An 18,907-nucleotide genomic window follows, 5' to 3' on the forward strand; every position below is an offset into this window, starting at 1 on the left:
ACTTGAGTCTCCCCAACGCCGAGGGATTGCTCAGCCTATTTGGGCACAGCCCCTGCATGGGAACACCTCCGGATTTATTTTAATGTTTTAAGCTCAGTTTCACCCCGATGCACGAGAAGAAACTACAACCTTAAATACTGCAAGAGTTCCGGCAGGATGAAAGAGCATTTCTTCCTTTATTCCTTCATGTTGCGCTACTAAATAGGCTCCCGGATGGGCTGTTGGGATCCATACGATGTGGTGTGGATCTAAGGTGTCTCTTTCCACCTCCCATACACTGAAGGTACCATCAGGAATCACAGCACCAGTTAGAGAGAAGCTGCAAAGCCCTTCCGTATTCAACTTTAATTATAATCTTAACACGTTAAGTGTTTCACACAAAATACTCAGAGTTACACGCTACAGCTCCATTCACCACAGCCGAACCGCTTTCTTCAGCGACTGTCTCCGAGCTATTTATCTTCGAGCTGATAAACATTTTAACTGCGGTAATACCCTAAGTACAAATAGGATCCTCTGAGTAAATCCTATGAAAAGTCTGAATGGCACCAAGAATCTTCTCTGACACTAAACCTACTCTTGGTGGCTCTACGATAAGTTTGAGTAAGTCTGCAGAAGGACATCACGGCAAATTTAGGTACCTGCCTGCTTATAATATCAGTCACGTCTACACAGCACGAAGAGTTGCTTTGAAAAATGTGAGTAATCAGCTACTTCAAATACCTGTCATTTACTTTATTAAAAACTAAAATTAAATTCGGGAGAGGGGAAAAAAAAAATTAAATTCCCTCTGAATATTTGAAATTATCCCAAGTGTCGTGCAGCACTATATTCATGGGTTTGATGTTTATAAAGTGGTTATAGGAAGGGCTGGAGGAATAAAAAGCAGCCAAGTGAAGGGTAAACAAGTTTGTTGAGCAGCAGCAGAAACTGGGGAAGAAAATGCTCTTCGTTTCTTCATCCTTTCTACAAGAAAAGGAAGTTTGTGATAGACAAGAAGCTTCTGTTTTCGGTTTCAGTGACTGAGGACTGGTAAACGAAACAAAGTAAACAGCCACGGCATTTCCCATGCGAAGCAGGAATCGGGGCCTCCCGTGTTCTTTGGGTCCCGGCCTCAAGCGGAGGGAAAACAGCGGAGCAGCTGCCACAAAACCCAATGGCACAGCCAGCAAACTGAAATCAGGTTACCTTCATGTTGGTATGTAGCAATACTAGTGGAAATTTGTTTGCATCCACTCAGTTTGCATCAGCTACAACATTTATTAATACACAATAACTCCAGAATTTGGTTAAAACACTACAAAAAAAAAAAAGAAAAAATAATAATTACTCAAATTTTGCGGCTGTTTATCCACAAAACATTGTAGCAGTAAGATAAACCTCCTGGCTACATTATATCCATCGCCTTAATTTCAATTAATTTTTGCTAGCTGTAACAATTAATTTTCAGATTTAATCTATCCATAAACCTTACAAAAGCCTGGCAAAAGTTGGGGTTTTTTCCCCAGCCTCTGTCTGGGAGATGCGAGTTAAGCACAGACACCACTGAGACCCTGTATCAGTGTATTAGCACTGAGGGACAAGCACAAAGCTGCACTACTACAGAACCACAAAACAAAAATAAAAATACTTTTGTTTTAATATTTGATTTTAAAGGACAAGGCGGGTTAATCAGAACAGAATTCTCCACAGAGGTTATACACCTCCTACTTCAAGTAAGAGATCACAGCGAGATGTACCATTCTGCTCATTCTTTGGATACTCTGAAAATATTTTACAAATACCCAGTGTTCACTTAAGAAGCCAATTATTAATTAATTCTGCTACTTCAATGACTTCAGTAATCAGTGCACTAACAGATATACACTAGACAACTACATATATATATATATATATATATCTCTCAAGATTACAAACAGCGAGTTACCTTAACGACATTTACAAACCTACCATCAAGTTTCTAGGGCTACTTCTCTCAAAATCAATACTTCTATTTCAGTACTGATGCAAGACAAAGAGCTACAAGCACATGCTGCGAAGATCTTTAGAAGCTTCTGTTACATGACAAATATGAGGTTAATTCTAGTCTAGGTCCTGTGCACAGGCATCAAGCAAAAAATCCATTTAATGCTGAAGTCGATGATGCAGTAAACCTACTAATGAGGATTTGGTTTTTTCCCACCATGTTCTGTTAAAAAGAAAAGCAAGAAAAATCTGACCGTTTGTCATAGACTCATATCTCAGCAGAAGATGACCTGAATAGCATTTCTGAACTCAGCACACAGAAGAAAACCTACTTCATCCAGTTCAAGTGACGCAATACTTCAGCAACACCTACTCCAAGTTTCACAGATTAGCTCTAACATAAAACACAAACAAAGCCTTTTATGGATTCCAACAACCTATTTCATTCCAAACAGATTGCTCTCAGCCTCTGCAAATTTTATATCCCTTACAGAGTCAAAATCCACAGTAAAAGCCAAGACTTGGTTGAGCCTGTGGAGCCGCATCTGACACACAAACATCCTGTATCCCAGCAGCAGCAGAATAACAGCAGAATCCTCCCAAGGAAGGGCAGACACAGCATCCTCTTGAGCACAGAGAAAGCAGAACAGCACGTTTGTACTCAACACAAGTTGAGATTTACACATTGATCCACCCACTGTCTGCACGGTGCTTGTACAAAAGCGATTTGGATGTTCAGCACTTCAGGGAGGGTTCAAGTTCTCATTTGCACAGCCTGGACAGACCAGGAGCAACTGGGTTGACTGGTTACCCAGATACGAACAAACCTTCAGAACTCAACTCTTCACAAGAAGATAGCTTTGAGCTCTAACTACAACTTAACAACTCACTGCTCAAAGCACTTGGTATGCCTAACCTGCATTTAAATCCTCTTTCTGCCTTACGGATACAGCCACTGTGTTCAGACAGGAAACGTTCCCATGAGGCATTAACACTCATTCTAAAATTCATCAACTTCACAGAAAAGTTCAACAAGTTCAAGTCTGAACTTTTCATCGATGAAGTTAAACACTAAATAACTTGCTAGGGAAAATTGTGTTTCGGTTATGAATTTTAGTTCCTTTTTATCTTACCAGTGAAGACATTTCTTCAGTACACGTGAAAAATCTCAGCTTCATGTTTCTGGTGTTACTATAAAAAAGCCAAAGCTTCTCCTTGAAACGAGGAACTATAATGCAATAAACCAAAGCATCGTCTCTGCAAAAGTATTCCTGAAAAGTCTAGCAACAGGATAGGAAACTAAGAGGTTGACCATAAAAAATGTTGCTTCAGTTACAGCATTTTGGCAGGATTAAGAGTTATTGCACCACTGGCTTCAAACTCCATGAGAAACCAATAGCCTCTCATCAACTCTTCTCTCTTCAACAAAAGTACAGGTAAAAAAAAAAAGAAAGTACACATAAATAAGTCTGAATGCGAGAAAAAATTACCAAGTGTTTCTCCCTTTTTAGAATATTTTTTGAAATTGGTTAATTCAACAGCAAACTTCTTGTTATATCAACAAGTTCTTGAAAGAATTTACGAAGAACTCTGCCCACATTAAGGCTGGGAGAAAAGAGAGAAAAATTTCAACTTAAATTTACTTTAATATAATCCACAGTACAGACAAAAGCTTTTGGTGTGTGTTCGCCACAAGTACAAGGCTTACTGTGCTTAGTCTAGAAATTCTGCTCACTTTTTTCTCCTTCTCTACCTCACTTTCTCCCCAGCATAGAAAAAAACAAGAGGTGTAACTACTGAACACTACAAAATTACTCACACATACTCTTAATTTGCCAGCACCTGCTGTTTTGGAGGAGCACATCAAACCTAAAAATGGACAACAGGGACCAGCAGTTCACATTATTGTGATAATGTGCTATAAAAATGTAGCAAAACAAAAGCATAGAGAGTACTTTGTACCTGAGGTACAACACGTTCTCTAATCCCAGGGTAACATTCAAGCCATCTCAGACGTGCTGTTGACAGGTTCCTCTGAAAAACGACTCAGATCCACATCCTGGGGGAGTTTTGATTAAAACACTATCGCAAACATCCATTATTCTTCAGGTGCTACTGAGCTGAGATAGCATTTCACTGAATCACAGCCTCCAATACAAACTAAGTCACAGTTTTTTCAGATAAACAGGTACATCTTCAAAGAGCTTAAGTGGAGGCGCAAGGCAAATACATGGATCTACAAGCCAACTCATCAGGCTTTACTAAATCAAAAATCTCTGGCGGAATGTCATGAAAGGCGACGACTGTTTTGAGTGGTCCAAATTGATGCTGTGGATGCAAGCGAAGGCCGTGGCTCAGCTCAAGATGCTGCAAACCCTTTAACACTGACACATGACACGCTGTAAAGAGCCGGTGACCTATATAATTGTTTTCTGGTCATAGAACACCTTCTGAAACCGGAGAAGCAGAAGAAATGACAATTTACGAGACATACCTAATGAAAAGTACAAATGTGAACAATACGAAAAGAAGATACAGAAAGGGGGGGTGAGGGGAGCGTGATGTGTTATTTAGGGAATGGCATTTTAAGAGGATAACGCACAAAAACTGCCAGAATATAATTAGCTGTCAAGTTAAAGCACACAGGGCCATCATCATTAAGGTGTAAGGGACTTACAGCCAATAGAAAGAGATTTCAAAACTATACCATACTTCAGAGGTATTTTAATGCACAAAACCAATAAGCAACCCCCCAAAAAAAAATTGAGCTGCTCTAAGTTTTTACAATTTGTAACGCAACTAATTCCATCAGATTGGAGTACCAATTTTTCCATTGCCTTGAACCTGTTGTCATCCTTTACACCTGTACATTAGATCAGCAGGATTTTGTATCTCCCTGAATACACAAACAGTGCTGAAACAGAAAAAAAAAAAATTGAAAGCCTAAGGAAAACTCATGGAAATTTCCTTTCTGTGAACAGAGGCAAAACAGCAGCACAGCCTTAGAAAGATGGAGAAGAAACAGGAAACAAAAGGTTGTTCCAGAAATTAGTACAAAGGGGTTTACTGAAGTATAAGTAATTTTCTGAATGAAAACCCCTGTAAACAGTGAGAAAAATACGTCTGTTCTTCAAGGCCAATGCAAGTGAGACCCCTGGGAAAAAAAAAAAAAAACCACTTAGCGTGCAAGTGCTACAAATAAGTTGACTCTCAGTCATTTTAATTTTAAAAACATTACAACTACGCCTTTTAGCTAGCTCCAAGTAAATCAATAAGGATTAGCATAGAAATACTTATAAGCTATTGCAATAGTCTGACTGCCAGATGCCATCGCTACGTGGCCACTTCAGGGCTGGCAAAACAAATTTCATACATTGAGATATCAGAAGTAGCTGTTTCTCAGGGAAATCTGTATGTTATTACTACCACAATAGTTCCCTGATACATCATTTAGCCATCAGTATTTTAAGTTCAAGTTTATAAGTTCACATAAATAGAATACCAAACAGCTACAGGCTTTCACATGGGACTGCAGGATTTAGACCAAATTTTATTTCAAGGACTTTTCAGATCTGTCTCAGAATAAAGAAGAATGGTTTGGTGATAAATTCATCTGCAGTAGTTTTAATTGTGGAGAAAAACAAACGAAAAAAGATCATTCAAAATAATAAGAGAGAACTGAAATAGTTTTCATGTTACAATTTTGTAAAGTCTTTGTATTAAAATAAATTATTCTCAAATCTGAAGCCCAAAGGTTTTGTGGGTGGGTTTTTTTTTAGTTTTTAATTGGAAACAACTGTTTTCCCACTAATAAGAAATCTGTGAACTCAACTGATGAAAGCTGCATGACAGATAAAAGGCAGGCAAAAATCGTTTGGGGAGGGGAAGTGCATATAAAATACTGCAGAAAAGTGGTTTTAAATTAAAAAGGAATTAGAAATTGCCAAGAAAGGCAGCTTAGTCAAATAAACAAAACCCAAACCAAATCACTATTAAATAACAATTCTACAGCAGCAGGAATGTTTAAGATATGTCAAATGTTCTATCCTCTCATCCATCCGCCCCCCACCCCAAACAACCTCACACTGAAGTGTGTTCCCATTAATCCTAATTCAACTTTCTCTTCTACAAGCTTCCCATTTCGTGCCATTTCTGTAGCTAGGACAAAAGAGAATTTGTTGAGTTTTCCTAATGGCAGTAATGACTTCAGTAGTTCTAACGCGTATCAGCTAAAATTGTCCAAAAACACCACAGGCATACCAGTAAATGCTGTTTCAAAACCAGTTATGGAAGATCAGTACTTGGAAGTGTTAAAGGCAGGGTGGGTTTTTTTTTTTTGGACAAGTTTGTTTATTTTTTTTAACGTGGGCAGATTATATCTAGTAGTGCATTAAGAGAACATGAAGGAAAATGTAGGAAGACATCATTCAGACACCCTGTCCCAGATTTATAGCACTTGTTGAACACGTCATCGCTTTTTGTTTTCAGCCCTGCTGGAAGTCACAGCTCTGGGCTGTGCTGGGAAATAGGATCACATCAACGCGCTGTCACCCGCACCGAGAAAAACAAAACTGCTGAATTAGCGCATGCTGCCATCACGGGCAGTTCAAGGGAACTTGGACTGGAGAGAATTCAGAGGAATACACGTTTGTTCACATCCTTGGCACGGCTGTAGTGGGCTGACCCTTGGTTGGCTGTCAGATGCTGCTGTCAGTGCCCTGCTCAACAGGACAGGGGGAGAAAATAACATGAAAAAGCTCAAGGGTTGAGATAGAAACATTGCTTACCAATTACCCTCATGAGCAAAACAGACTTGTCTTGAGGAAATTAATTTATTGGCAATTAAAAATAGAGTAGGATGGTGAAAAACAAAGCATTCTTCCCAGGCTCAACCTCACCACTTTGGTCCCAATTCTTCTACCTCCTCTCCACCCTGAGCGGCACCGGGGGATGTTCAATCGGTCCATAACGCTTTGTCTTTGCTGCTCCTTCCTCCTCACACTCTTCCCCTGCTCCAGCACGGGGTCCCTCCCACAGGGTACAGTCTTTCACAAACTGTTCCACCGTGGGTTCTTCTCATGAGCTGCTGTTCCTGCCAGAGAAGCAGTTCCTGTGTGGGTTCCTCTCCAGGGGCCATAATTCCTGCCAGGAGCCTGCTTCAGCATGGGCTCTCCATGGGCTGCAGCTCCATCAGGGCACATCCCCCTGTTCCACCGTGGGGTGTCCATGGGCTGCAGGTGGGCATCTGCCCCACCGTGGGGTGTCCACGGGCATCTGCCCCACCGTGGTCCTCCACAGGCTGCAGGAGCACAGCCTGCTTCACTATGGTCTTCTCCACAGGCTGCAGGGACATCTCTGCTTTGGCACCTGGAGCACCTCCTCCTCCTTCACCGACCTTGGTGTCTGCAGAGTTGACTCCCACCCATTTTTCTCACTCTCCTCTCTCATAGGTGCTGCACCATTTGGTTTTGGTTTTTTATCCTTTCTTGAATATTTTTCACAGAGCATCACTGATGGGCTCAACTTTGGCCAACGGTGGGTCCATTCTGAAGTGAGCTGGAACCAACCTAGGAGACAGTCCCAGCCTCTTAAGAGTCACACGAGCCACCTCTGCAGCCCCTGCTACCAAAAACTTGCCACATAAGCCCGATACAGTGGCCAACTAGTAACCTTCTCATAATTTAGCACTTAATCTTGAGAGGCAGAGCACATGCAAACACAAGTCATAAATGTCAGTCTTCAATACATTAATATACAATCTCTTGATCCCCTTTCTGTCCCTGAAATATCAACCCTACTAACTTTATAACCCTACTGTAACTTCTACGTATTCCTAAAAAAAAAAAAAAACAACCTAATTAAGGTATTCTATCCAATGCCAAGATCATAAATCTGGGGTAAAAGACTGCTGATGTTCCACGCAATTCTATAAATAGTATTTTAGTTTAGATTGGAAGAGTGCCTTTGGAGTGAATCTACAGATCATCTCTATTTATTGTTCTTCAGTTTGTACTGGGAAACTGCATGGAACTATGCAGAACTGGATTCCTTCCAGATTAAGCTACATGTGAGGTGCACTCCTAACTCTAAATTATGTTATGCCCAAAGAATAAGGCCAAGGTTTGATCTAAGCCTGAAAAACCTGCTGAAACACAGCAGGATGTTGGACCCTCAGTGTTCCTCTCCAGATCTATCCCTGCAGTGCTTCACTACTTACGAACACAGCGTATAGGCTGCTCTTATGTTAAATACACCATACAGGCCCCAGTACAACCTGTCAGCCTTTGATTTGCTTAAGCCCATTTGCTCATTTTTCCCTTTAGAGCCTTTCTGCACTATTTATAGAATGGCTTTACATTCTTATTAGTTACCAGACAATGATTGTTAATACATGTTCCATCACTACAAATACTCTTCCGTGCAGCTTTATCCATTATGTAAAATAGGCAATTATCACTGCACCGTTTAGAAGGTCATTCCAATGCCTTGAAACTAAATAGTAATGGGAACTGGAGTCTGTGTAGCTTTTTTTTATTTTCCATCTATAGATTTGGCAAGCTCCAAACCAGCATTCATCCCACATATTTTAAAAACTAACTAGGGTACTAATTCATAGCTCAGAATCGACAAAAACATTTTTATTGATCTATGTGTCTTTGATCTGTGTAACACGTGCTCACCCAGCAGTGTATGAACACAACATTTTCTTTTACTGAGTGATGAGACATGGTGGCTCCAGGACCCAATGCAGCTGCAGCATGGATGAGGAAATTTTTCAAAATATGTTAAAGTCTTTTCAATGTACAGCTGTTGTCAGAAAAAGAGAAGGATTAGTCAGGTTTATTTTCTTTTTAGAAGGAGAAAAATGAGGACACAGAGCAATGGTGCAGCCATTTATCCATCACACAGCAAAGTGCAACGCCTGAAATCAGCAGCATATCACACGCTGGGGAGCCCTGGAAACATCCCAAAAACACCCAATACTTGAAAATGATGAGGAATTGTTCCACTAATCCAAACAATGTGACTTGAAATGAAACATTTCTCTATGAAAGATCACAGCATATTCATGTTACCCAAGTCCTTTCATTAGTACAAACAGTATTTCCTTTTCTGTCAGAAAGAGGAAATCTCTAGATCAAGGCAACTTCTCACGTTCCAGTTCAGACCCGTGAACTGTATAATAACCATTTCCTTCGGACTACTGCTATTTCCCACTCAAAAAATTAGGTTTAACAACAAAAGCTACACCTTCCATTCTAACTCTGACAGGAATCAGCAGACCAAAATTACAATTCTACAGGATATACTTCTAAAAACAAGCCTGAAACTCAGCCTTAACTCCTGGAAAACACTCCTGACAAAAGAGAGATTAAAATGACATGGAAAAGAGCACTCTTTAGACAAAATATTTTTGGTGAAAATCCAGAACTTAGAAAAGATTAGCAGACATGGTGAAACCTGCCTATTCACAGTCAGGTCCCACCCTTCCCAACACTTACATCTCAATCTTGCCTGGTATGTTAGATAAATCTCAAAAGAAGTTTCATCTAAAAACAAGGAAAAGAAAAAAAAAGAAAGTTTCCCTTCAGCATCCAGGAAATAAAATTATTTGCCAGTCAATAAATGCAGAAAGTTTTGTGCAATGTGATTAACCCATAACTTACAGGCCTCTGCCACTTGCTTTTGGAGAAATAACAGCCAGAAAGATCACATCTGGAACACCTCCCGTTCAGATACAACTCATGCCTGCATTGATGTGAAGAAGGTACAGACATCACTTATACGAATACGACATGAGTTATAAGAAAAAGCGTTTGATTTTTCTCTTCTTAAATAGAAACTTATTTTTCAACCAAGAATTAAAACAAAGGGAAATAAAGAGATTTATTTTCGTACCATCACACTTGTATTTCATTAATATCTGCATTAGACCACTATCCCATAAAGACTGCCTGCTAATGTGCCATAGGAATGGAACGCCTGTACGGTGATAATGTGTCATTCTGAAAGTACGACTGCCATAAAAAGAACGGGTTTGTTTAAAAATAAAAAGATAAATAAAATTTAAAAATACAACAGTGGGAAGGGAGGGAGAAATATCAACTACTGCGTACAACTTTCAGGCCCGAAGGCCACAGGGTTTCAGCTGCATGCATCAAGATCATGCCTGGCTTAAAAGCCACAAAACCCCCAAAGTCTTCAGAACACCCTGAGACTAAAGGCACAATTAAAGCCTATATGACCCTCCGAATAACTCCCGTAGGTTTACTGCTCAAACTGCAAATTCCACGACAAGTATGCACCCCAGCTATTTCCAAGTGGCAGCAGCAAACGCCTGCAATCCAGCAGCGGTACTGCAGCAATATTTGGTAAGCGAGAGCATCAAAAGAAGTCTCCAAGCTGAATATTGATGAGCTTTTCCATACAGCCAGACTCTGCTCGCGAGAACTGCAGTCAAGGAGCCCGGATTGGTTTTACAACAGAGTCCACGTGCACACAGAGCCCTGGGAGCTGCCAGGGTCCCACATTGATATCGCACTCACCGGGGCAGCTGCGGTGATGAGTTAAGTGACCGTGACCAACAACCGTGACACCCGACACAGGCGTCGTGCTCTTCACCTGGAGAGGAGTGCACGCAATCGAGTGTCTTCATACCTCTTTTCTTTTATTTGGGTACGTTTCCGTGTCATAAAGCTACAGAAGGAAAAAGCAAGCTCCATCACCTGGGAGGCGATGCAGAGGTAGCAGGTTTCTTTCTCAAGGAAATTGTTCCCATCAAGGACCTGCATCCTCCAGGTACAGACAGAAGATGCTTTGTCAGCTGCTTTATTAGCAAAGAGGCAGCAGCAGTCTTGGGCATCTGTGTGTACTTATTTTCTCATTTCCAGCAAGAATGTAATTAACTGTCATTAAGTTTTCTGTTTGATCTGGAAATTCAGTTCAAATTAACATTTTTATGGATAGTTTAATACTACTGCTGACAGATAATTTCTTTTAGAAGAAGCTGCTTGGACTTGCAACAAGAAGGACAAAACAGACAGATCTATTCCACTGTGAAATCCGTATTTTTATTTGCTGTTAGACATGGCTAACTAAAAAAATTGGATACGTTATCTGATTTGAGAAGTCTGGATGTTTTGCTTACAAGCTATACCAAAATATCTAGAAGCTCAATAGGACATAAAAACACTCTGGAGGAGCCAGACAAGGTGTCCAGGAAGGTTGCGGATTGTCAATATACACCAGAACACTATCTAAGCCACCTGACTGCTATAATTACCTGTTGTAGAAAATGTCCAGTTGAGACCCTGTCACTTGGACATATTCACATTTTACATTATTAAAAACAAACAGGCAAACTTATTACCATCTCTCTCTGCACTGTTTCTCATTCTTATCCATTTAACAAACAAAATTGTGACCTTCTTAAGCTAAAGTGTATTAAATAAATTCTGTGCAAGCTTCACAACTGACAAACACGGACACTAACATTCATATTTAACACTAGATTCCAAATTTCGTAAGCATGAGGACAAAATACTAGAAACTCAACAATTTAAGGCCAAAAAAACCCAGATGATTCCTCATTGCTTTAAGTGTGCAAATCCCAACAGCACAAGGTTTTCTTTAAGAAAAATAAAAAATACATGCTTTGTAGTGCAAAATAATGCCAACATTACACTTTTTTTTCTTGCAAATTCTAAGTGTCATACATACTTGAAAATAGCGTATGGACAATTGCCATGATCTTACCAAAATCAAGGTCGGAAAAATACATTCACCTGAACTATGATAACGCGAAACACAGAATGAGGCTTGTTTTTCTAGATCCGTCATGCAGAGCTCCCCAGCCATTAAAAATCTCGAAATCCAAACCTAAAATGTCTGGGCTTAGTTGTAAACTTCACATCACAACAAAAGTACGAGAGCAGCTACGGAAGAAAAGGTACAGGACCCAAATGCCTTTTTGCCACATTCAGATCCAGACTCAAGATCTTTGTTCCAAACATATTGGAGAAACGCCTCAGGCAAAAAAAGAATCCTTGTCTTGGTTGCAGTGTCACTGAAAGCAGAAATCCAAATACAGTTATCCTACCAGCTCAAGCTCAAAACTATGTAACCCATTAACTTTGTGAAACGTTAAGCAAATACTTGACTGAATCCCTAGCTCCCCTACTTCCAAGTCCTCTACTTCCAAGAAACTCAAAAAAACCATCTTGTTTTCAGTTGGACTTTCCACCCAGGTTCACTCTGCTGTGGTAAAATCACAAGGTCAAGCTCCAGTTCAGCAAGTCTCATGCTTTACACAGACTAAGTCCAGACGGATTTAACAGCATACATCTGCATACTGCAACAGGTAAAGATTGAATTGATCCTCAAGACCGCAAGTTTTAGAAAGAGATTTAATACGAGGCTTCATTTCTCTTCTCACTCAGCCAGTAGCCAGGACCAAACTGGTGAATTTGAATTGTAAAAAGCTCTGAAGGCCACAGGGACATCCCACCGCCCGCAGGATTTAAAACCACAAGACGGCTTGTTACCAGAACCGGAGAAACAGCAACTTAAACTATGCATCGTCCCACAGTCTTTCTAGCTTGCACGTTACTTGCTTCCAATTTTACTATAACATTTTGTGTCAACAAAAATTTTAACCAAAGCTATACTTCCTTTTGAGATTTTTGACATTAGCTAAATAAGAGAGACTTGTTTAGACTCCTGCAATGCGAGACCAGTCCAGGATTTGCAGCTCACTATTATTTGACATTTCACAGAATCACAGGATGGTTGGGGTTGGAAGGGACCTCTGGAGATCATCCAGTCCAACCTACCAGAGCAGATCACACAGGAATGTGTCCAGGCGGGTTTGAATGTCTCCAGAGAAGGAGACTCCACAACCTCTCTGGGCAGCCTGTTCCAGGGCTCTGGCACCTCAAAGGAAAGAAGTTTCTCCTCATATTCAGACGGAACCTCCTGTGCTTCGATCTGTGCCCTTTGCCCCTCATTTTGTTATTGGGCACCACTGAAAAGAGTCTGGTCCATCCTCTTGATGCCCACTCTTAAGATATTTATAAACATTGATGAGATCCCCTCTCAGCTTCTCTTCTCCAGGCTGAACAGCCCCAGCTCTCTCAGTCTCTCCTCATCAGAAAGATGCTCCAGACCCCTCATCATCTTCATAGGCTGCCACTGGACTCCCTCCAGTAACTCCTTGTCCTTCTTCAACTGGGAAGCCCAGAACTGGACACACAACTCCAGATGTGGCCTCACTAGAGCAGAGGGATAGGAACAACCTCTCTCGACCTGCTGGTCACACATTTGGCTATCCTTAGGTGGACTGAAAATGACCGCAACAGTCAGCAGTTCTAGCAGGCAAACAAAAAAACATCCCTCCCCCCCGCAAAAACGTCCAACTTGGACTATAGTTACAAGCAGACGAACTGTATTCGGTTTTTAAGTCACTATTGAAACTTGTTCCAAGATGAAGAGTGGCCAGTGCGAGCAGAGAAGGCAGCAGATTTCTGCTGTTCCCTCCAAGAAGAGGCTGGAATCAAACCGAAGGAAGACGATGACGTTGCCTGCCAGGGAAATTGCAGAGGTTTGGATGCTTTTATTCCTTGTGATCTAAGAGCTACAGAAAGACCATGTTTCTCCATGGATATCACAAATTGTGGAACTTTACTGTCCTCAAATAGCTTTCGCACATCTTCCACAGAAATAAAGGAAGACGAGGGCAGAGCCATTGCTGCACAAACAGCTTTTACTGGTGTCTGAAGCCATAATAATTATTTGTGACACAGCTGGTTCTAAAGCTTTCTAACAATAGAATCAAACATCTAGTAACAGGGCTTCTTAAACTTCTAGGGGTTTATTTTTTTTTTTAATGTGCTTTTTCATCTAGAGGACAAGAATTGTGAGCTCTGTAGCTATGTACAAACACATACACCTATAAAGAAACAATAGGTGGGTTTTTTCCCCTTGGAGGTTTTTATTGTGTTTTGCTTTAAAAAAGAAAAGTCTGATCAGCTTCTCTGATGCCAGCATAGCTGTGCTGATTTGTAACCAAGCTGAATTTCTGTCATATCTAACAGAAACATCACTGTGAACGGTTCTGGTTTTCCCCATTACATTCCTACACTGCTCCTTACTCTTCATTCTTTTTCAAACATATTTTTATAGGAATATTTTTAGTTAAGCTGCCACATTTCCCACGTGCTACAAATACAAAAACTGAAGTTGTATTTCAGGATTATTGAGAACATCACAGTTGACGACTGATGGGTTTAGGGGTCCCAACCCCTCCAAAAAACACAACACACATTGGAAAAAGAAATCATGGTATGAACCTGGAGATGAGTTCCTTCTCGTAAATTAGTTCGTTCAGTTCACTAACATTATTGCATATAGAACAAGAAGTACTCCATTTTTCTGTAGTTCCTCTATAGCTAAATCAATTTCCATCTGTATTAATTTCATTAAGCCACAGATCAATTCCCAAGATACATCCAAGTGCTTTGTGTTAAATGATGGAACCTACCAAATAATCAATGACCAAATAGACAGACACCAAGTCATTAACAGCTACAGATGGCTACGCAGCACTGCGACCTTTCTTAATCACTGCAGCTGGCATCACACAAATGAGAACAATCAAATATTTTAAGCTTTTTTTGCCTTTTTTTTTTTTTTAAGTAAAAAGGCAATAAATTGCCAGGATAAGAAATGCAATAGAAAAGCCATAACGTATGTATAGCCCACGAAAGTTATTACCGTTCAAAATGAGAGCCAGCGAATGCCAGCCACAGAAATAGAGTATTTTAGATAGAAATCCTCCAGCAGAGTCACTGTGCGTCCAGTTGTTCAGTGATCCAACTGTAGTATTGCTGGATTGGTTAAACTGATCAAGATTAAAACTAACTCGATAAGAAAGCAAAGTATAGTTTAATTGGGATCAGCTTCCCAATTCAAACCACTGTATGGCCATATGAAGCTCTATAGGGATTTAAATCGTGGTGACGAGACAAGACGAGCAGCAGATGCAAGGCAGGAGTGTGTCTTTAAGAGGAACCATTTATACTAACAATTATTATCTGAGAAACCACACCGAAAGACCTAAACCAAATATAATAACGTCCGTAAAGCCTGTTGAAATACAGCTAGATTTTGTCACATTAGTAGAAACTTAGCCATGGTAAATAATGAATTGAAGCACTATGTATGTACCGGTGAGCTGCAGAATACAATAAGTTATCTTGACTGCCAGGGGCAGAATTTCATATTTAATGACATAAATCTTTTTTTTTTTTTTTTTTTTTTTTTTAACTCCCTGCTGTCAGATTTGACAGCTCATTGAATAACTTGCCAAGTTTATTTTCATTTTAATTAATAAATAAATAAAATGTACTGATTGTCCACATTCTGGTCTTATGAGAAAAAAGATCATTTTTCTTCCCTGTCCATTCTACCTCTAAAACACAAATTAATCTAAGAACAGGCACACAGGTCTAGAAAACCTTTACTTCTATCCAGTGTTTCTCAGTTAAAATACCCAACCTGGATTATAACTGTATTCCTTCAACAATAAGATACTCGTGTACTTTCACTCATATTCACATGAACTGTAGTAACACTGGTTGTGTGGAGGAACTGCTATAGTCAATATTCCATGTTCAAGCAAGAGGACACACTAAGTTATCACAATCTCATCTACCCTTTAAATAAGGCTGATGTGAAAAATCAGTATTCTATGTACACTTGAATGTGAGACTTATATTCTACCTCATAGGTACAGTCTGAGGAAGCTAAAGCTTTTCTTAGGGTTCTTTCAACCAATAATACCATTAAATAATGTTTTTGTCAACCCGAAGACACTGCAGGGTATGAGACACAGTTGATTTTCCCAGAAAATATTGAGGAAAACTCTATGTATAACGAAATCACACAAACTGGAAGAATCCCTGAAGCAGCTCCAGGAGGGACAAAAACAAATGTATTAATTCCATTTGTTGGGGGGTTTTCTGTTTTGTTTGCTTTTTCTTAAATGAGAAGTAGTCATCTCTATCTACCCGTTCTATGCAGAACACCACTTAGGCTTCATTAACAACTTTAAAAAAAAAAAAAGTCTCCAGAAGGTATCCAGTCCTGCTGTTTTCCTTGTCTATGTTCAGTGTCCCTGGAAAAAAAAAAAAAATCACAGATGATGAGCCTGTGAGGAAAGCTGCAAGATCAGGACCACAGGAAAAACATTCTGCTATAGCAAGTTGGCACCAAAGATTCACAGACAAAAAGCTACTGTGGGGTTTTTTTGACTCATGAAAAAATTCTAAGCAATCTTTGAAAGCATTACTGATTTGTTCAGTATTTTAGTTCTAGCTCAGGAGTAAGAGGGAGGCAGAAGAGCTTTCCTTAGAAAAATAATCATCATATTATTGGTTTGGATCAGGTAACATGCATACACTTTGATAATGCTGCTTGCTCAGTCCAATTACACCAAAAAATACCAGTTATCATGACAGTTCTTACATACGACAACCCTTTGTGGGACTAATCCAGAGCTCAGCGAAAAGAACATGACAGTCTTCTGTGACTGAAAAGGAATCAGGATCTTTTATCACCTGGATTGGAGGAAACATCACAGAAGATGCACGTTGGGCTGTGCTGTACACCAAAAACCCAAAAAAATCGGGCCAAGCTGAGCACAAATGAGACGCCTGGTCAAGAACTTGACCCAGAAATTCCTCAAGAACTTCCCAAGCTTTAGGCCACATGCTGCATTCAATCAGCTCATGTGCATGTCCGCAGAAATTTACTTGAAAGCAAATGGCAATAACATATAGCTCTGATCTTCAGATCTTGAGTCTAGGGCACAAATCAAGAAGTCCTAAGATTTTTTTTAATTGTAAATAGACATTTCCTACACAGTGTTCATTACAGAGTATTTAAAAGTGGGATAATTCTATAGTAGTGAAGCAAATTCCTATAAGCAGACACTGAAGCATGTAAAAAAAAAATTAGAAAAAGAGTAAAAAATGGCTTACCACACATATAAACCAAAAGTCACTTAAGAATAAAATGCTAAACTTCAAAAAAAAAAAAACTAAGAAAGGAAAAAGTACGTATTTTAAAGAAATTCAGGCAACCCTGAAACCCCCCATAAGAAACAAAATTCTCAACCTTCTGTGCAAAGATGTTTTAACAAATAATCAAGAAACTGTGAGGAGAGTTTCCACCATTTTACTAGTTACCTTGAGGGAATGCATTAGGTTACATCTTCCCTCTACTGTCACCAAAGGCAGCAAGAAAATACCACGGCTACTTGATGTGGCACCTTTATTTTATTTTCTCCATCTTGCAACTAATTAACTTAGTCCAGTCCAAAAGGAATAAACCAAAAAGACGACCCAGTCTAAGTCTGGAATATAAGGTTCTACCACGGTACCATCTGCAAGTGAATTCAGGTGGTGAATTCTGAAGCGTGAGCTATTAATGGCACAATTTAAACACAATTATCTTCGTCTCGCCCAATGTTTACAGACCTCGTAGGCCCACATTTCCAGAATGAACAATGTCTTCAAAGATATCCATAAGCTTTTCACTGATAGAAGAAAATAATCAATAGATTTATACTCTACATGGATTTCTCTAGACGTAACATTTGAATTATTTCATAAAATTCCAAGAGACTTCATATCTTGTGAAATGTTCAGCTTTGAATTAGAATGCTCCTCAAGAGAATTTTATACTGGTATGATTTAAGACTTTATCCAAAGACAGACTTTTAATCTCAAATTGCTTTAAAAAGTCAAATCTTACAAAATAAGATCATGGCAACCTCTTCCAAAATTTCTTTACTTCCTTTACAACTCCATGTTCAACTTCAAACTTACATGCGTTACCCCTTTGACAATGAATGGACTAGAGGCAATTTTATTCCTTTAACTGACATGATGTTATCTAAAAATGGTAAGGGTCTGAGTTTTCCCAAAACCAAAACACATAAAAAGGAAATAAAAAACAATACATGTTCAGGTTCACTGCAATTGGAAGACTATGGAACATAATTAAAGGCTGGGTTGGCTTTGGGGTTTTTTTATCGTCGTTGTTGTTGTTTGTTGCAGGTTGTGTTGGGTTTGTTTGCTTTGGGGTTTTTTTGTTTAGTTTGTTGGGGGGTTTTTTTAAGAAAAAGAAAATCAAGTTTTAAGAAGCACAATAAGATTTTTTAAAAGTATGGAAACGTGAGACATTATAAACCAAAACTTACTGTTCAGCTCCTTGCACATATCACTAAGCAAGAACCTAGGAGGGCTACTGAAGGATTCTCTGGTGTCACCCTGAACAAAGACAAAACCATAACCACAGGACTTAAAACTGCGAGACAAAGGTAGATACTTGTACTCGCGCTGCCTAAATATTTGCAGGATTTAGTCTTCTATTTGTAACCCACCTATTTATCACACTCATCTAGAATAATAGAATCATTTCGGTTGGAAGAGACCCTCAGGATCATCGAGTCCAACCATAACCTAACTCTGGCACTAAACCATGATGCAGAAAATTGCATTTAATTTAACTAGTGGCGTGGGTCACAGCCACAATGAAAACAAACTCTGGCCTGTAAAAAAACATAAAAGTGAGACTCAGCAACTATGGCAGGCTGTTCAACTATCCCATCAAATCCACATCCCAACCCAGCAAGTGTTAAGAATGGGTTCCTTTTCGACAACATTCCACAGGAATTTCTTCTGCAGGGACTGAATTTTCCTTTCCACAGTAGCTGTGCTTACCATAGACCTTATAACAAGCTTCTGTTGTTGAACCACAGACGAAAAAAAGACACTCTCTTGGCTATAACTGTTCTTCTAGGTCTCAGCCTGAAAATAAATGCTGGGAAAACTGGAGGCTGGGGGAATCCTTTCCCCTCCAACCTTGTGTGCTATCAATA

At 39.6% G+C, this 18,907-nt stretch overlaps 2 protein-coding genes across 3 annotated transcripts in view; both read right to left on the minus strand.

Moving 5' to 3' along the window:
* The window catches only part of USP6NL (USP6 N-terminal like), a 125,124-nt gene that overhangs the window by 80,098 nt on the left and 26,119 nt on the right, over positions 1-18,907 (minus strand). The window lies entirely within an intron of this gene.
* Positions 8,367-18,907, minus strand: part of NUDT5 (nudix hydrolase 5) — a 254,472-nt gene continuing 243,931 nt past the window's right edge. The window contains exon 10 of the transcript XR_010606969.1: positions 8,367-8,378. The gene's annotated coding sequence lies outside the window, so the exon portion shown is untranslated. The remainder of the gene's footprint in view (positions 8,379-18,907) is intronic.

Source organism: Caloenas nicobarica, chromosome 1 (assembly GCF_036013445.1).
Source record: "Caloenas nicobarica isolate bCalNic1 chromosome 1, bCalNic1.hap1, whole genome shotgun sequence".
Taxonomy (NCBI): domain Eukaryota; kingdom Metazoa; phylum Chordata; class Aves; order Columbiformes; family Columbidae; genus Caloenas; species Caloenas nicobarica.